Here is a 19,452-nt window from a genome sequence, read left to right as displayed (position 1 = left end):
TTTCCTCATTCAGAATGGAATAGTTTTAGGAAACTCAGACAACAGTGAAAGAAGTTAACTTCCATAATAACATAGATCATACCACCTTTGTGAAAACATTTCTGGGAACATACAAATACATATTTTAAAACCCTAGGTCCTGAAATCAAAGTCTAAAATCCTTATCCAAGAAAATGTAAGTGAAGTGACACAAGTCAGTCCTAAGTCAGTGAAAAGTGAAGGAAAACTGAAAGAAGTTCCTGGACAATTTGTATGTGAGTTAATTATATGTCATGCATTCATTAGAAGTGGAGCTCATCCTGCCAAACGTCAGTGAACTAACGTGTAAACTCTAAGCGACCCAGCTCTCTTTACAGGAGTTTTCAGTAGATGAGTCATAATTAATATTCCATGAGATAAAATAGTTCCCTTATTTTGTCATGTTTACATCTAACAGTACCCATACCAAAAATTTTTCTGAAGGAAGGCAGAATAAATTCTTAGCTGTCAAGTGAAAATTTGTGAAAAGTGTGAATGATTATTTTCTATTTTGTGTATTTATATACATATTTAATATGTTTATACATGTATATCTTACATACATGTATCATGAAATAGGAAATTAGAAGAAGTTGAAGATATGAGAAACATGATATCAAAGATCTGAATGAAATGTCCTTTAGAAGCTATTGAACCAAAACCACTTGCCTTCTTAGTGAATAAACAAAAATAGAGTCTTTAATCTACAATGTCACCATGACTTAGGAAAGCATCCTGTTCAGGAAAAAGAATTTTTATGATCTTAAGTTGAAGAACATTGGATTTCTGTAGCTTCTTATATTTAAAAAGGTACCTATGTATTTGGGCAGATCCAAAAATATCCAAACTAAATATCTAAATCTCCAAGTTGTCTTCAGCTATCTTAGCTATGGCTTCAACCTGGAGTCCCCCCCTATTCTCATCTTATTTTCCCTTTTGAGGGAAGTAAGAGATAAGGAGGTACTGTAGAATGTTGAACTAAATACATGATATGGACTATTTTAATTTTCTCAGATATTTTTATTTTTGTAATTTTAAAAGTTATGTCCTTGTGCAAGTCTATCTATGGACTCCAAATAAAATATCAGAATATCACTTCCATTGACAAATAAAAATAAAATTATGAATAATTAATATTCATGTTGGACAGAGCAACAACTCAGCCACTCTGCTTGAAAGTCACCAGTCAAGTATTACACTGGAAACTTGTGGAAGAATCAGGAACTTATGACTTGCTATCATCATTTTAGTACTTTAACCACAAGATTATTAGCAAAGACTTTTTTTTTTTTTCTCTTCTTTTTTCCATTAACAGAGATGTATTATTTATTGATTGATTTGGAGTGATTTAGAGTATGATGGACTCATTGTGGTATCTGGCTCATTCACAGGTCATTCCTGCAACCACTATTCACTTAAAGAAAACTTGATTCATGGATGACCTTGACTTTGGTGAGTATATTTTTGACTGTTTTATGCCTGAAACAAGCATGACCTTGGTCTGTTTGAAAAGACATTATCTGCCTGCATGAAAACCATCTTCTTGCCTTTGTACTTTGATTATAAAGTTACAGAGACTTTAAAATATTTGATTTGTTTCTTCTTTCCCCATGAATAGAAAATTACTCTTACTGCATCTATTTTCCATTCCTTAATTATTTATGAATAAATAAAACTCAACAGCTGAAAATAAGCCTCTAAAATGGCAATAAATAGGTTCTTTAGAGTAGACATATAGTCAAATTCTGGTTTTCCAATGCAGAATCAGAAGTTCATAGATTTATTGTGGATAATAAACCAAGAGGGTTCTGTGAAAGAACTTTTTCCTCAGATGCATGGAAATCAGTTCTTGTCCTCTATTAGTGTGAGCTTTACAATATCTGAATTTGAAACATGGATAGAGGCACAAAGACACAAATTTAGTCAGCACATCTTCATGCATTTGGTCTGGGATTAATTTGTCTTATCTTTAAATATTTACAATAGAGACATGCATATTTGTCTTCCTGGATTCTCTTTCTAGTGAAGAGAGAAAAATGGGCACCTGCGAGGAACAATTAATCTGATAAAGTTAAGTGTCTGCTTTATGATGGAGTGAATCATTCCCCTAGATGTGCCTGTTTCCACAGATTTAAAGACAGTCTAAACATCTAAATCAGATGGGGAGATCTGCACCACAGATACCTGTATTTGATCAGATGAACTCATTTCCCAGGTGCTTCTGTCAGGGAGTCTGTTCTCTTCGGTCCCAATAAATTGTGTATTACTATATTGCATATAGTTCCTGGCTTAGTTTGAACCTTGGCCAGCCAACATTTTCTCAGGTACAGTTGGGTGGTAAGTACAAGTCAAGGATCATTTCTAACAAGCAATTTAATATGGGCTAACTGTTCCAGAGAGTAAAATAATTTAACACAGCGCATGTGTGCTGTTCTGTACTGATTGACTTCAGTGCTGGAGAGTAGTCATGGGCATGTTTAATTTACAGGATGTAGTCCCTATGGCTGTAGTCTCCACACTTGCTTGCTACAGGCAACAATTCTGAACAAGTTATTCAGACAGAAATAATATCTTACTCTGCATATTGATCTCAGTCTAAATATTTTAATTTCCCACAGCCACAATCAGTGCTAGCAGGCTATAATTTTGGGACACATATTCTGTGGTCACCATTAAGAATATAAAAATGGCATTCTGGAGATCCATTTAAATCTCCATTTAGAGCAGTATCCATCTGTATCCAGTAATAGACACTTAAGGAAAAAAGTATAAAGTGTAGAAACGTATTTCATTTGGTATACCTTTCCTCTCTCCAGCTCCTGGTGTTTTAGGGATTACTGCATTCTTAAAGCTTTTATGCAAATTTCTTCCATATTTACAAGGATAGTTAGGAAGTTTCCTCAACCCTAACCTTAAGTCAGTCAAGCTCTCCTTTGCTTTGGGGATGTTGTAGAGTTGAGTTACAGATTCCATCTGCAAAATCATAGAATCACAGGACTGGTTTGGGTTGGAAGGGACCTTAAAGATCACGTAGTTCCAACCCCCCCGGTACGGGCGGGGATATCTGTCATAGTTTAACCTCAGCCAGCAACTGAGCACCACACAGCTGCTAACTCACTTCTCAGTGGGATGGGGAAGAGAATTGGAAAAGTAAAAGTCCGAAAACTTGTGGGTTGACATAAAGACAATTTAATAGGTAAAGCAAAAGCTGCACACGCAAGCAAAGCAAGACAAGGAATTCATTCACCGCTTCCCATGGGCAGGCAGGTGTTCAGCCATCTCCAGGAAAGCAGGCCTCCATCATGCATAACGGTTTCTTGGGAAGACAAAACATCATCACTTCGAACATCCCCCCTCTTCATTCTTCTTTCCCCAGCTTTATATGCTGAGCATGATGCCATATGGTATGGAATATCCCTTTGGTAAGTTAGGGTCCACTGTCCCAGCTGTGTGTTGTTGTCCCTCCAAACTCCTTGTGCACCCCCAGCCCACTCGCTGGTGGGGTGGGGTGAGAAGCAGAAAAGGCCTTGGCTCTCTGTAAGCACCGCTCAGCAGTAACAAAAACATCCCTGTGTTATCAACACTGTTTTCAACACAAATCCAAAACATAGCCTCATACTAGCTATTTTGAAGAAAATTAACTCTATCCCAACAAAAACCAGCACATCTTTCACTAGATGAGGTTGCACAGAATCATCAGATCTTTCAACAGAAATACAGTGAGTGTACTAACACTATTCAACACTCATGTAGGGAACAAGACAAATCAGTCCAACAAAGCACACTTGAAAAACTGTGACTAGAAATGTTGAACAATGAAACAGTCTCTGTGCTTCAGTGAATAAAAAGTAATGTGTCTTGTATGATATTTCAAATAAATGCAGGACACTGAAAACATCACAGGATAAAGAATCTTCCTCATGACCCAGACTACATGCTAGGCACTATTTTCTATTTATAGGTATCCTGAATTTCAATCATATTATCAGCTACCTGCTGAGTCTGGCAACATATCTAATTTCATGTTGAACCACCTGACTGCCTTTTCTCTAAAAACAGTTTCCCAGACTTATTGTCACTGACCTAGCAAAGGTTAGCCATAAATCTTTTTTCTCAGCAAGGGTGCTGATAGTTTAAAGGTTCTCTAATAAGCAATGCTATATTTTGGAGCTTATAACTAAAACAGCATGAACTGTCATATCTTTCTGAGAAGTATTTAGATAGGGTTGTGTAAATCCAACAGGTTAGTGAATAAATTTGCGGATTTCTTTTTTTTTTTTGTGTATCTGTGCCTGATGGACTATTTGTTTTATTTGTGCTTGTTCAGTCATGTTTTGCTGTTGCTGATGAATAGTCATTCATATTACCTAGTCATAGCCTCTACTTCACTGATGTTTCTCTAACTAAACTGGAATTTAATGCCTTTTATATGCAGGCTACTCTTATTTGAAAAAACCAAAATCAAACCTTTTTCAGTGCTAAACATGGTAAGATTTGTTCAATTTATTAAAGAATCTACAAATTATTATCTGCGATATAATGCAATGTCTTTAAACAGAAAATATAGGATTCATTTTCCTAGACTTATCTTAACTTTAATCTGAGTTGATTGTTTCACCATGTCACTGAACCTGACTGCATTAGACATAAGGACAATGTGTCCACTGTGTTTCCATTTAAATCAATTGTGCCTACTAGGAATTAACTGCATTTTAAGTCCACCAAATTAGTTATAGCCTAAGAGCGATCTTTTGTTTGTCAGGAGGCTATTCTTACCATACCTAAATGGTGATCCTGATGAACAGTTTGATGATAAAATAACAGTGAAATTTCAAACCATCAAAGAAAAATCTGCACTAATGTATTTTTAAAAACGCTGTGGGTTTTTGAGCTCTTGTAGACTCATGTGGGAGGAAAAATGTTGGAAGTGTATTATATTTTGATAAATGTCCTTTCTGATTGTCAAATACCTCAACCTTTAATTGCATAAAAAGGCCATTTATGGTCTCCCATTTGCCAATAGACAGAATAGCATCTGTCCAAGCTAATAATCAAAATAAAGTAAACCCAAATATTAAGCCCATAGCTTTTTCAGAGCATGATGTGTCCACGTAATGTTTCAAAGGCATACAATAAAGATGTGACATAGAAAGAAAGATAAACATGACAAAAATATAGATATCTACTGTTTTCAGCTATGTAAAAGTAAATTTGGAGTCCACTGAACCTCCTATATTTTAGGAAATAGGAGGTTCTTAGGAAAGATAACCTAAGACTGATATAATTGTAAATGAGACAAGGACATGATGTGATTTTGATTTTATTTCTGTCACAAAACTTGGAGTAACATATTAATTTACAACAAAAGCCATTGTAAAGACTGTTTTCAAAAGCACTGCTCCTGAAACAAGACCAGTGCAAAGATACAAAGCCTGACCCTGCCAAGCTTGCTATGGGTAAACAAAACCATACGATTTCAACATTATATTGGCTAAAGTTCATTAAATTAACAACCAAACATGTAGACTGAGTTGATGTACTCAATTTACTGGTGACATGAGTATATTAATGAACATTAGATAGTATGCCATTAATATGTAAAGTACGTGTAAGGTATATATTCTATATAGCTCAAAAAGTCTAAGCAATACAATGATACACAGGTAGCATGAAAGAGCATGTAGTCCTTGGGATGTAGTTCTACAATTTAGACTGATCTTGCAGTACAAAGATACGGTTTCTACTTAGATTGTTACAATAGTGTAATGTCTTCTTGGCCATCAACTGCCATTATTCACATTATCCGTTTAGAAAGAATGATCAAATTCTAATTAATTGCTTGAATTAAAATAGTTTTGAATATGCAAAAAAAAAACCAAACCCAACACTGCAGGGGTCACATTCTGTGTCTTTTATTTTCCCCCCATTTTCCTTTATCTTTTAAAAATTAAGTATTTGAATGCAGCATAGAATGCTAGTTCATGTGCACTAACTTTCTGTGCTAGTCACATACAGAATGTACCAAAAAGAGGAGCCAGTGTTCCAGTAGATTTCTGGGTGTTCAAAAGGACATGATATCTCTTCACTGCAGCAACTATGCTGTACTACAAAGTAGCAAGAGATTTGAAACTTTAGGAAACTTTTGGAGTTTATCATTAGGAAAACCTGGGGAGCTGAGTCTCCGCTCATGAACTTGACTCAGTAAACTGAAGTTTGGTTGTCTTGCTGCTGGTTACTACTCATATTCCCACTTTCATGGAAACTGCTGTTGTTCTGACTGGAAATGGGATAAGGTGCTTTAACATAATTGCTACTTTACACAAGCCTGTTTTCCTTTTATGTTCAAAATGGAGATTATTTTAAAGCACTGTTTTCCATATTCATCATGCTGACATGTGTTTCTATGGAAACAGGAAAAAAGTAATAGCTGGGTTCTAGGAACCCTTGTGCAACTCAGTGACTCAATCTAACAGAATTCCACTTTGAGCAGAAAGAAAAGAACAATCTGAATTCTACCTGTAATGGCTAAAATGTTTTTGCTCATGAATTATTTGAAGAGGATGAAGAGATGTTTTCACTGTGATGCTCTGGATAGTTCATTATCCATTACTTTTCACCCAGTACCATCCAAAATACGTTCATCTGTGGCATGTTTCTGTTTAGATTTAAAAAAAAAAAAAAAAAAAAAAAAAAAAAAAAAAAAAAGCAAAAGCAGCTTCTAATTTTATTTCTTCAGGAAACCAATTAATTAGTTACATGAAAGTTAGGGACTAAAACTTGCTTTTGCTAGCACAGTGCACTGAAAACTTCTACATGCAATCCCAACATCCCATGAATTAGGCAAAAGTGTTTATCATTTCCAGCATTCACAAGAGGTAATAAAAAATTAGTTTCAATCAAGTATATATGAGAGGTTAGGTTTTGTCTTTTTAGATTAAATAATAGCGTTTGTTTAGTTATTTGATGAGTGTGTTTACTTAAGTTCCTAAATTTGTTGGTAATACAATACATTCAGTGGGTTAAGGATGTTTGAGTCAAAACATAGCTACAGTTTTGCTTTAGATAAAGATTACTTTTAAGTTTCACTCCCTTTCTGATTTCAAATTCACTGAGATCAGTAGAAAATCTTGCAAGGATTTCAGACAGCTGTGGATGAACTAGAAAGTTCAACCCCCTCAAGTGCTGAACCAAATGCACCCACAAGGACTTTACATGTTTGGTTGGTGTCCACTTCAATGGAATTTACAGAGTAAGATCAATAAGTTCACTGATTTTAAAGAAAATGTCACATAGAAAAAGTAGCTTTAAAATACAATTCATTCAAATATTAAAAACCTATTTTTTTCCCCAATTACATTGTCATTCAATATTAGGAAAAGCTGTAATTTTAAAACTTTTATTTTACATGAAAGTCTATTCTATTTGTCAACTGTCTCTGTAATAGTGTGTAATATACATAAATGTATGTAGCTATGTTATATATAAAACAGTTCAATCCATACTGATTGGCAGATGAAATCCAAAGCAGATGTGCGCGATTGAGAGCCCATCTGTGTACCCTGTGAATGCATTAGACAAGGATGCAATTTTTTGTTTGTTTGTTTTTCTGTAATTGGTTAACATTTTAATTGTGGAAAGAATGAATATTTCTCTGAGTTAAGTAAACTAAATCTATAGTTTTTAATATTTGTATATTGCCCAGAAACACAGTAGAGAAACATTATATGCAATGGTATAAACCGATAAAAATAAGAGGTGAAATTGTGGCTAATAAAGCCAGTGAAAGAACTTTCCTTGGTTTATCTAGGGATAGTGTCTTACTCAAGGAATTTAAAGAAATATTCTTTTTAGAAATGGTTGTTGTTATTTATAACAAAACAACAGCTCCATACCTTCTTTCGGAGAAGCTAAGCCTACTCCATAGATTGGTATTCTAGTATATGTTATATAAATTAAATTACTGAATAATTCAAGAAAGTTACTAAAGTTTCTTGTGATATTACATGTTTTTAAAGAATTTATAAGTCTTTCTTTTTCTGTCTGATTCAGTAGATGTGTAAAATCCGCACCAGGAGGACAGCGTTTACAAAGAAGGGAATGGCACCAACTCATTTGGGATAGAATATTCCTTTTGGGCTTAATATCACTACAGTGGTTGGAAGACATTTTGCTATAATGACACCGATTAAGGGAGAGGTAGCTGGCAGTCCTCATCATCTTTCACAAACAGTCTTTAATTAGCTCATTTGTTGATATTTAATTGGTCTTATTACTCTGATTCTTTATGAATAGGAACCACTAAATCAATGATACAGGAAGCTAATATGACTTTGTGAGCATCAAATTAAAAATATCCCCTTTCAAAAATAAGTAAGAAGTGAATAAATAAATAAAGCCCAGAATACATTAACACTGTTTGCTCTTGAGGCAGAAGTTTACTCTGTCACATTGTAAGGAAATGCTGGCACTCCCAACACAGCTGAAGAAATATTTCTTCCTGACAGACCACACTAAGGGTGAAATAATGCACAGGCTGGGTTTCAGTGTCTCAGTAAGTCAATGACTTCCCTGATTGCAATTTACTTTTGCATTTGCAGTTCAGGGCTGAGATCCAGAAAGATCAAGTAATTTGTAAAATAGCTCTGGCTACTTTCTGAGTTAGAACAAGAAAAATGTAGGTATAAAGTTTTGCTTAAAAATTGTATTCACTAGTTTAAAGGTAGCATGTAATCTGAACACAGTAAATGGAGCAATAACACTTTGGAAATTCAGTGCAGAATTCAATGTGAATTTCCTAAGTTTTGGGCTCCCTATACTTAAACTTCCATTTCTCCCAGGCCTTGGGACTGGTTGTTCATGCTATCTGGGCATACAGGTTGCTTCAGTCACCAAATATGCTGCAATGTCATGTCCTTAAGCATGATTCATAACTGGAAGTGTTTTCTATCAACCCACATGAAGGTAGGTAGAATTTGTCTGATTTATAGATATTGCCCAGAGAAGCTGTGGATGCCCCGTCCCTGGAAGTGTTCAAGGCCAGGTTGGATGAGGCTTTGGGCAACTTGGTCTAGTGGAGGGTGTCCCTGCCCATGGCAGGGGGGTTGGAACTAGATGGTCTTTGTGGTCCCTTCCAACCCAAATCATTCTATGATTCTATGTTTCTGTGATTCTATGTTTAGTGTATATGTCTGTATCTTAGCTAATTGGCATAGACATGGCTTGTAGTCAAAGGAAAGATTGTGTGAGACCTAGTAGTATAGGTAGACAGACTCAAAAAATGGGTGGACAGGTGTTACAGCTGACAGGGTTTCCTTCTTATCTTAATAAGGTAAGCTTTGTTCTTAGACTCTTGCCATTGTATAAGAGACCAGTGAAAAGAAAAATAAAAAAAGAGAAAGGAAAATAACAAGAAGAGAAGAGACGAGATGAGGAGTTATGGAGAGCTATAGATTCAGTCAGTGAAAAAATAGTTATACCCCAGACCAGTCTGCTTGGAAGCACCCAATTTTCTACTACTCTGAGCCTTCAAGAAAGCTTCTTTCAGTTTTATAAATTTATGCCTAATTCCAGTTTCCTTCATGCTCCTGCCTTAGTTATACTCCCAGTGTTTTTTGAGGTTTTGTTTGTTTGGTTGGTTGGTTGGTTGCTGTTGTTGTTGTTGTTTTTCTTGAGAATAGCAGCTTTGATTTAATAAAAGTATGGTCTTGCTTGTGATCTTTCCACAGCTGAACAAGGAACTAATTCTCATCTTGTGTTTTCTCTGCGTTAAGTATAAAGATCAAATTTTACCAGTAAATGTCATCCTGTGACAGTGAAAATTTATAGATAGTATGATTGATGAGTGACTTTGACTTCAAGAAAAGAGTCACAAATAGGCTTAAAAGACAGAATGGATGTAACTTGCACTACTGACCTTGTAGAAGGGAAAATTTTCAGGATTGTAGCACTCAAGACTGCAGTAAACTGTCACTACCGTTCTTCCCCTGTGAAAGGCTCTCCAGACTTACAGTGCAGATCTTACAATAAAGTAGACTCTTATTCTGCATAAATACAAGTTTGTTTTTCTGTTGTACACAAACCAAAAAGATTTCTGCTGCTATCAAATACTTCTTCAATGTTAAAGTTCCCACTCCTTACCCCCCAAGGTTTTTCTGTTCTTTCTTCCTCTGCATGTCTCTGCTTTGTATTAGGAAGAAGGTATCAATAAAATCATTTCAGTAAAAACAAAACAAAAACTATTTATCACAGAAGTGCTATTCTAAAAAAATATGCGTAGTGTTCTGACTGAATCAGGTGTTGTACCTCTAGTTTTTTATTTATTTTAAAAACTGCAAAAAATGCCCCAAACCCTGTATTTTCCTTGAGAATAGTGCTTATTCTAGTGTGATTTCAGAACATTTTGGGAACATATCTTACTAAAAAGCTTTACATCATAGCTCACATCTTTGTATTTTAGTTCTACTTTTTAAAAATTAATGGCTAACAAAAATAATAATTAAAAAAACCACACGTAGTATTCAAATTCCTAGTACTTTTAGAAACTTAGAAATCTTAGGAGCATAAGCTGCTTTAGCCTTTAAAAGCAGGAGGCTTAAACTCCAAATCAGTTTGAATTCTCTGAGCCAATCTTTGTCTGTTAGAAAAAAAAATGAACAGAGGCACAAACTAGATAACAGCCTTTTATGGGGTACAGAAATTAAAGTAACAGAATTACCTTTCAAAGAGATCTCCAGGGCTTTAATGTAAAAATAGCTATTATTTTATTAGACAAGGCTCTAATCCACAGTCTGCTCAGCTGTACTCCAGACTTCTATAAGATAATCAATGCCTTCACTGGAGAGTAGCTTGATTAAAAAAAAAAAAAGCAAAAAAAAAAAAAAAAAAGCGGGGGGGAAGGATATTTGGAGAAGCTGGGGAGCCATCTTGTGGTGATTTTATTTAATCCTCCAAAAAAGGAGTATAGTTTGCATGAAGGTGTTTCATTCTCAGCTTACTTGCAGGTTCTCACTGCAGATGTTTTTGTCTGGAAAAGCATTTTATCTTTTTCTGTTCATCTGCTCTGTTTAGACATCTACATCAAAGTATGTCTAGGAAAAAGATAAAAAAAAAAAAGAAAAAAAAAGAAGAAAACAACAGGCTATGTTGCCCACAAGATGTATTTGAAACCACTAAAATAATCATTTGTGCTTTGTACTACTGAATTATTTTTACCATATGTCTTTTCTTCAGGAATGTAATATCATTAAGTAAGAGAATGTCATAAGGGAGGAAAAAATGTTCTTTAGATTAGGAAAAGTACAGCTCCTGCTTTTATATCACACACTTTAGTGATTTAATTTTTAGAGAGTCATGAAAATTTCTGTAAAGAATCTAAACTCTAACTTTTTTCTGCATGGAAAGACCTTAATGGGAAGTTGAATTTGTGTTTTATACATTTATGTGAAATTGCTGAAGACTACACAAAGACTTGGAGTTAGGAGAATTAGATTCTGCTATGAAATGGCCATCGCAACCATACAGAGAATTTGTTTTAGAAATTCTAAAAGCAACTGGGTAAAAGTGCAAAAGGTATATACCTACAGTATTTGAGGAATCAGCTCTATCTCAGCTGAAATCAAATAATTAAATATTAGTTTCTTGTAATATGTTCAGCTTGCTCCCTGCTTGGGAAGACTTATTTAGTGGCATCTAGTTTGGAGCTTACTAGCCTAGATAAGCAGCAATTAACTTAATTAATCACCAATAATGTCAGCACTTTCAATGAAACCAATACATGGTAATTTTTAGATAGATAGGTAGATAGATATATTTGGAAGTTCCACAAGGGTAATAGTTTCTCCTAGGTATCATTTCTCTGTATCTCAAAAGCAAGGGAAAAGTCTTGAGTAATATTACAGAAGACATAAAAGCTGTTTATCACCAACTGCATTGCCAAGAAACAATAAGCCTCCAACAACATGGCCATCCAAAGCTGTTTTGCATCCAAGGATAAACACAGTACTTGTTCTTGATGGTTCTCTCCTCCCCTCATACCTTGTTAGTGCTTCCTGTTGTCCTCCTTTGTGTCTCCTTTTCTTTTGCTCCTTACATTTACCTGTAGGCAACCCTAAGTAAGGGCAGTATCACTGGGAGTTCTAAAGGGTCAAATCAGACTGAAAGGTCTCAGAAGTTGTTATCCAGCAACCAGGATGATTAATGTTGGCATCTTTACTCCCTTACCTTTTCTCCCCTCAGCACAATTTGTAGCACTTCCCAATTTCACATATTTTCAACTTTTGTACTAGTTGAAAGAGCCATTCAGAAAATCCTGTCTACAAAATGGAGTGGGCTTGCTGAGCCATTCCTGCCTTTCCACAGCTATACATTCTGCCCACTTTTTCCATGTGAATGTCATCCACACAGTTTAAAATTGAAACATTTTAAACCCCATCTCAGTTTCAGAATTGGTTTTGCATGAAGGCATCTACATGGGTATTCTGGTTACTTTTCCTGACTTATTAATATAGTCTGAAGTACTATTCCTATGGTTAATACATACTGTGATGCATAATGCTAACTGCACATAGGGGAAAATTAGGATGTCTTTCCCCGTTGTGACAAATATGCTTGCTTTATTTATTTATTTATTTATTTAAATCCTCTTGCAGAAGCATTCCACGGATTCTTACAAATCTCATGCCAGATCTAGACTCATATTCAATTTTCTCCACTGCCCTGTCCCTGAATAACACATTGGAGATAGTGAAAGTGTAAGAGAATGAATAAGCAAAGTGTGTATGGTGGGAACCAAAAGTGCTTTCCAGTTTCTAAATCCAGATCCCCTTCCTCCCAGACGACCTACAGTGACAGAAGATGCTTCAAGAAGACACCTAATGAAAAGGGTCGGAACCTTGAGCTATGCTGTGGTGCACTTCAAAGAGGTGGCATACACAGATTTTATCCTTCATAGTCAGAAGGCTCTGCTGAAAGTCCTTGGGAAGGATGTCTGGTTTGCCTGAATGATCATTGGTCCTGTTAAGCTCCTCTGCATACACAGAACTGTTGAACAGGCAATCCTTGGGTTTAACTCAGCCATCAGGTTCGATTTCATTATCATATTAATGCTCAAGTATTGCTGCCCCTAAAATGACTGAATGAGACTATGGCAGTTCACCCCTTTTATCACCACAACAGATAGAGTAAGAATTTTGCTTTCTGGCCTGGCAAAGCTGAAATAGATCAGAAATATTTTAATGAGCCACATTTTTTTTTTCTCTTTAACATCAAGATATTTTTAATGTAGTTAACTGTTTCCCATGCAGAAAACATAAACAAATAAAATCCACACTGAAAAAAAGAACATCATATTTTGAAGGACTATATAGTAATAGCAAAAATTAAGAGAAGTGAAGAGGAAAAGGACAGATGTCAGAGAGAATTGGTTAGAAGTTAACAGAAGAACAACATGAGAAAAGAAATATCTGTATGTGTGAAGAGACAGAAATATACCAATACACATCAGGAGAAAAAGAGAAGAAAGTTAAAGCCAATGGGTTAACTATGAGATTAGGAAAGAGAGAAAGAAGCTTAAAGCTATAGAAAGGAAGAGAGTTACAGAAGAGAGAAAAAGAAACAAGTACAAAAGCAACAAGCAAATAGCATGTGAAAAGATAGAGATAACCTTTATTAATGAACACCAAAACCAGTGTTTGGGAGACAAGTTTGAAAAAGCAAATACTAGAGAAGAAGCACATACAACCTTAGGCACCAAGGTGAACAGCTAAGACAGTGATAAAACATTTTTAAAATACATTTTGTAAGAGAGCAAAACTGTATTTTATTTCAAATATATATGTAAAATTATTTAAGGTACTGATGTCTGCAGATATACTGAGATGAGGATTTAAGTCTTAAAAACATTTCATATTTTTGAAATGCTGCTTTCTCCCAGGTCCTAGTTAAAATCTCTTGTCTTTTTTAAGCTTTACTTTCTGATTCATTTATCTTATTTCTATTTTACGCTTGTAATTATATAGTCCCTTGAGGAAAAATGTCCATATTATGTATCAACAACACAATCTGTCACAATTTGGCACAGTTGTCAATCTTTGCTTAAGGGAAGGCCAGGATTGGAGTATCAGGGGGTTTGCAGGTCAAGACAGAGATGAATTGACAGAGAACTGTGGGGACACTTGCTCGTTGTCTCTTGCAGTATACCTAATTCTGACTAATACTAGTATGGTGTATCACTTGAGATTGTGATGCTGCAACAATTATTCATTTTATGAATATTGAACTCTCCCCAAATGTAGTTTAAAATTGACTTAATTAGTGAAGCTACAAAGAGTCAACTGTGTGTTTTGATTCTGGTCATGACAGGGTGGCAGGCTTCTCCCATATATTAAAAGTATGTCACATAAATTGGTTAGCTATTTATAAAATTCTACAGATGCCACTAAATGTGTTAAGGTAACTACTACTTAGACTAATACAATGATGCTAAATATAAATCTCTTTCATAACTACAGCATGTACATGAATAAATCAAATCACATTCTTTTTCCTTTGAAAAGTCTGGAACAAAAAGCCTTTCTGAATCTGAGCACACAAAATTTCAGATTACCTCATGATTCGCCAAGAAGGCCAATAACATCATGGTTTGTATCAGGAATAGTGTGGCCAGCAGGACTAGGGAAGTGATTTTTCCCCTCTACTTGGCACTGGTGAGGCCACACCTCGAGTCCTGTGTTCAGTTTTAGGCCCCTCAGTACAAGAAAGACATTGAGGTGCTGGAGCATGTCCAAAGAGCAACAAAGCTGGTGAAGGGTCTAGAGCACAAGTCTTATGAGGAGTGGCTGAGGGAACTGGGGTTGTTTAGCCTGGAGAAAAGGATACTCAGGGGAGACCTTATTGCTCTCTACAACTGCCTGAAAGGATGCTGCAGAAAGGTGGGTGTCAGTCTCTTCTCCCAAGAAACAAGCGATAGGACAAGAGGAAATGTCCACAGGTTGTGCCAGGAAAAATGTCTTCACCGAAAAGGTCGTCCGTCATTGGAACAGGCTGCTCTGTGGTTGAGTCACCACCCCTGAAGGTACTTAAAAGACACGTAGATGTGGTGCTTAGGGACGTGGTTTAGTGGTAGACTTGGCAGTGCTAGGTTAACGGTTGGACTTGATGATCTTAAAGGTCTTTTCTAACCTCAATGATTCCATGATTCTGCGATTTATCTCAGAAAATATAGATATTCATAAAAACTGTGTTATTCCAAATGCACACCTTCAAATTTACTGCAGCATATAAGATCTTCCATTAATCAAGATTCTATCAAAAATTAGAGATATGATGAGTTCTATTTATTTTGTCCTGAGATAATTATTCATATTGAGAAAGTATTTTTAATGGAGTTTTTCCCATTACAGGTACTTTCCTTTTTTCTTATTTACTTGATCAAAGATATAAAACATTTTTTTAGTGACTTTTAAATGTGGTTGAAAAATCAGTAATTTATATCATGAATTATAATGAAGTGTAATGAGAATTTTCAAAATTTAGGTACTGTGAGTATTCTGGTAGTTGAAGAAATATGGAGACTATCAATAAAAGCTTTCAACAATAAATGCTTACATCCAAATAATAAAAAATAGATATAATTTCAGCAAAATATAAAACAAAATGAAAATTTTAATTTTTGGTAGGTTATAATATTTTCTGTGATTCTTACTGAACTGTTGTAACAACACAGCCAAGATCTTAAACATGATGAGGAAAACCTATACAATTTACAAGACAGCATTAAACTCAGTAACACAATTATGATCTTACTAGGAATATGTGTGCTTTGGTACTTTAGAAGCACAAAATATCCAGCAGTTTTCACTACCTCATGGGGAAGTGATAGGTCCTAAGTACATATAAAGGAAATTGAAGCTGTTCTACATTAAACAGAAAAAGAACAAAAACAAAAACCAACCAACAAAAATCCAAAACCTTTTGTTAATATCAAACTTAAGGCTGAGACAAAGTACATGGGACTGAGAAAAGAGTTTATGAAGATAGATCAACATTAAATTTCATTGTTATGATTTCCCCTGAGAAGCATGTGTCATTCATATATATGAAAACGGGATTTACTTTTTGGTATTCGGTATTGCATTTTAGAAATAGCTATCTCCTAAGCTACTCCCATGCTCTTGCTTATTATGGCTGTTTTCCATTTTTACGTCATAATTACTGTACCAACAACAGAAGATAAAAGTTATTATTTCTGAGATGTGAGGCACAAAATAGAAATTTTTTTTCTTTTTATTCTTTTTTATTGTGTCAGAATGCAGATTGCAAAGAACTTTAGCAAGGATGAAATATGAAAGCTGTAATTCAACTCTGAATTCAGGATGTCTCTCAGTTCAGTTTGGTTGAAACTGACAGGCTAAATAAATACATCAGCTCCATTGGCACTGAGAACTAATGCATTGTTTTATTTGAATTAATTAGTTCTGTGAGTATATGAGAATTATATAGAATAAAAATATTTATTCTTTTATTATTCATCTGTTTTAAATAATAACAGATGGGACAGCTGAATGACAGTAAACTATGGATGTAGAGAGTTCACTGTTCAAGTGTTTCATAGTCAAATCAAATGATTCTCTTTTCAAAGACAGTAATCTCTGTGCCTATATAGGGGCCTGTCATTTTTCACATGTTGCTTTCTTCTGCTATTTCATATATATTAAATAAAAACCACAATAAAATGTTTGAACACAGAAAAAGAGAAAACCTATTTAAAAAAAAAAAAATCCATAACTGAATAGATTTCCAAACATTGGCCTTTGGTGCAGAAAACAAAAAGAAGAAAGATACAAGTGGCTGCATTTGCACCAGGTTTTCACTAAGATTCTCCAGGGAAAATTCTCTATCTAGAAACACATTAATTATTTTTACGAATTGTTGTAAAATTACAAGTGATATCACCAATACTTACATAGCTATCAGCAAGACAACAGAAATGGGAATTCAGACTCTTGGTTTTACTATTTCCATACTTGGTTGTTGGTTTCTGTGCAACCTTCACCAGGGCACTGTGGTATGGATTTTCCAAAACATGAAGAAGTACAGTGGGTCATGATCAAGACCAGTGTGAACACCAGTCTCTTTAGAAGCATTCACTAACATTGTAGATGTTAATTTTGGATGCTCAAATCACAATGCTTACAAAAAAGACTGATATCTCTAGTGTTTATGCAAATGAATGCATATTACTTTAAAGTTCAGGAAGCAAACTGAGAAGGTTTGGAAGATTTTACATAGTAAAACATCTCTCTACAGTAAAAGAGAGTAGCTTTAAGGTGGAGGTTTTGGTGTGGGGTGTTTTTATTGTTTGTTTGATTTGGGGTTTTGTTTGTTTTGGTTTCGTTGTTTTACAAGGAGGGAATACCCATGATATTCAGCTAATGTCTGATGATCATCACAATTCTCCTTGACTCCATGTTCCAGGTTGACATGGTTTAGGCCCAGCCAGAAGCTGAGCGCCACGCGGCCGCTCACTCACTCCTTCCCCAGCAGGACAGGGAGGAGAACGGAAAAACAATGGCAAAAGCCTCGAGGGTTGGGATAAGGGCAGTTTACTGGGACAACAAGGGAGAGAGAAAAAACAATCAACAACAGTGCTGATAACAAATATTAACAATGGGTGATAATAGAGAACAATTTACTGAACCAACGAATGACCGACCGACCGGCCAGACACTCAGCCCGTCCCGGAACCGCACCGAAACTGCGCCGCCCCTCCCCTGCCCGACTAGCCCCCCTTTTATGGTGAGCATGATGTCACATGGTATGGAATAGCCCCCGGCCAGCTTGGCTCACCTGTCCTGGCTCCTTGGGAAATTAACTCTATCCTTGCCAGAACCAGGACATTATCCACCCCTTATTCCATACCATCTACATCATGCCCAGATTATTTCACTGACACCATTCTCTCACTCCATGGTCCATCACTCTAAAGTGTCCATTGAGTTCATTTAGTCCATGGCTTTGGGTTCCATCTGCCATTACAGTGTCTCAGAGCAGGAGCAATGGTGCGTGCTGCTGGATTGTTGCACGCTGCATCTGGAGTATTTTTCATGGCTGGTGTATCTGGTATGGTCCATGCTCGCAGTCTGGACGTCACAGATGTAATTTTCGATGAAGTTCCTGGGCATCAGCTGAAGGCAGTTCCAAAGTCCATCCTTCATTAGTTTTGGGTGATGCTTACGGTTATACTATTAATACAGTGTATAGCTATTAACATCGTACAATTTAATTTATTGGCTATTTTCACCCAAAATCAAATCCCCCTGGGGTACACACCGGACTTCCCCATCTTTTCTCATCACCCACCAAGTGCACCCTGGTCCCTGAGCAAAAGCAATCCCGCAGATGGGCTTGCCTTTGCCTAAAGCAGGGATGACCCGAACTGTTTTACCCAACATATTTTTCATGCGCACTACAGGAACTTTATCTCCTTCTACTGAGCGTGGAAATTTTGATTGGGTAGGGCCAGCTCGATTGGCAGATCCCCGAGTGTTAACTAACCAGGTGGCCTTTGCTAAGTGTGTGTCCCAGTGTTTGAGGGTCCCACCACCCATCGCTCTCAGGGTAGTTTTTAGCAGTCCATTGTACCTTTCAACTTTCCCAGAGGCTGGTGCATGATAGGGGATGTGATAGACCCACTCAATACCATGCTCTTTGGCCCAGGTGTCTATGAGGTTGTTCCGAAAATGAGTCCCATTGTCTGACTCAGTTCTCTCTGGGGTGCCACGTCACCACAGGACTTGCTTTTCAAGACCCAGAATAGTGTTCCGGGCAGTGGCATGGGGCACAGGGTATGTTTCCAGCCACCCAGTGGTTACTTCCACCATTGTGAGGACATAACGCTTGCCTTGGCGGGTTTGTGGGAGCGTGATGTAGTCAATTTGCCATGCTTCTCCATATTTATATTTCAACCATCGGCCTCCATACCACAGAGACTTTACCCGCTTGGCTTGCTTGATTGCAGCGCACATTTCACATTGATGGATGACCTGTGAGATGGCGTCCATGCTCAAGTCCACCCCTCGATCACGGGCCCATCTATATGTCGCATCTCTTCCTTGATGACCTGAAGTGTCATGGGCGCATCGAGCTAGAAATAATTCACCCTTACGCTGCCAGTCCAAATCCACCTGAGCCACTTCAATCTTGGCAGCCTGATCCACCTGCTGGTTGTTCTGATGTTCCTCAGTGGCCTGACTCTTGGGTACGTGGGCATCTACATGATGTACCTTTACAACCAGCTTCTCTAGCCGGGCAGCAATATCTTGCCACAATGGGGCAGCCCAGATGGGTTTGCCTCTACGCTGCCAGTTGCTCCGCTTCCACTGCTGTAACCACCCCCACAGGGCATTGGCCACCATCCATGAGTCAGTGTAGAGGTAC

The sequence above is a fragment of the Balearica regulorum genome, chromosome 1 (assembly GCF_011004875.1).
Source record: "Balearica regulorum gibbericeps isolate bBalReg1 chromosome 1, bBalReg1.pri, whole genome shotgun sequence".
Taxonomy (NCBI): Eukaryota; Metazoa; Chordata; class Aves; order Gruiformes; family Gruidae; genus Balearica; species Balearica regulorum.
This window is presented reverse-complemented; position numbering follows the sequence as displayed.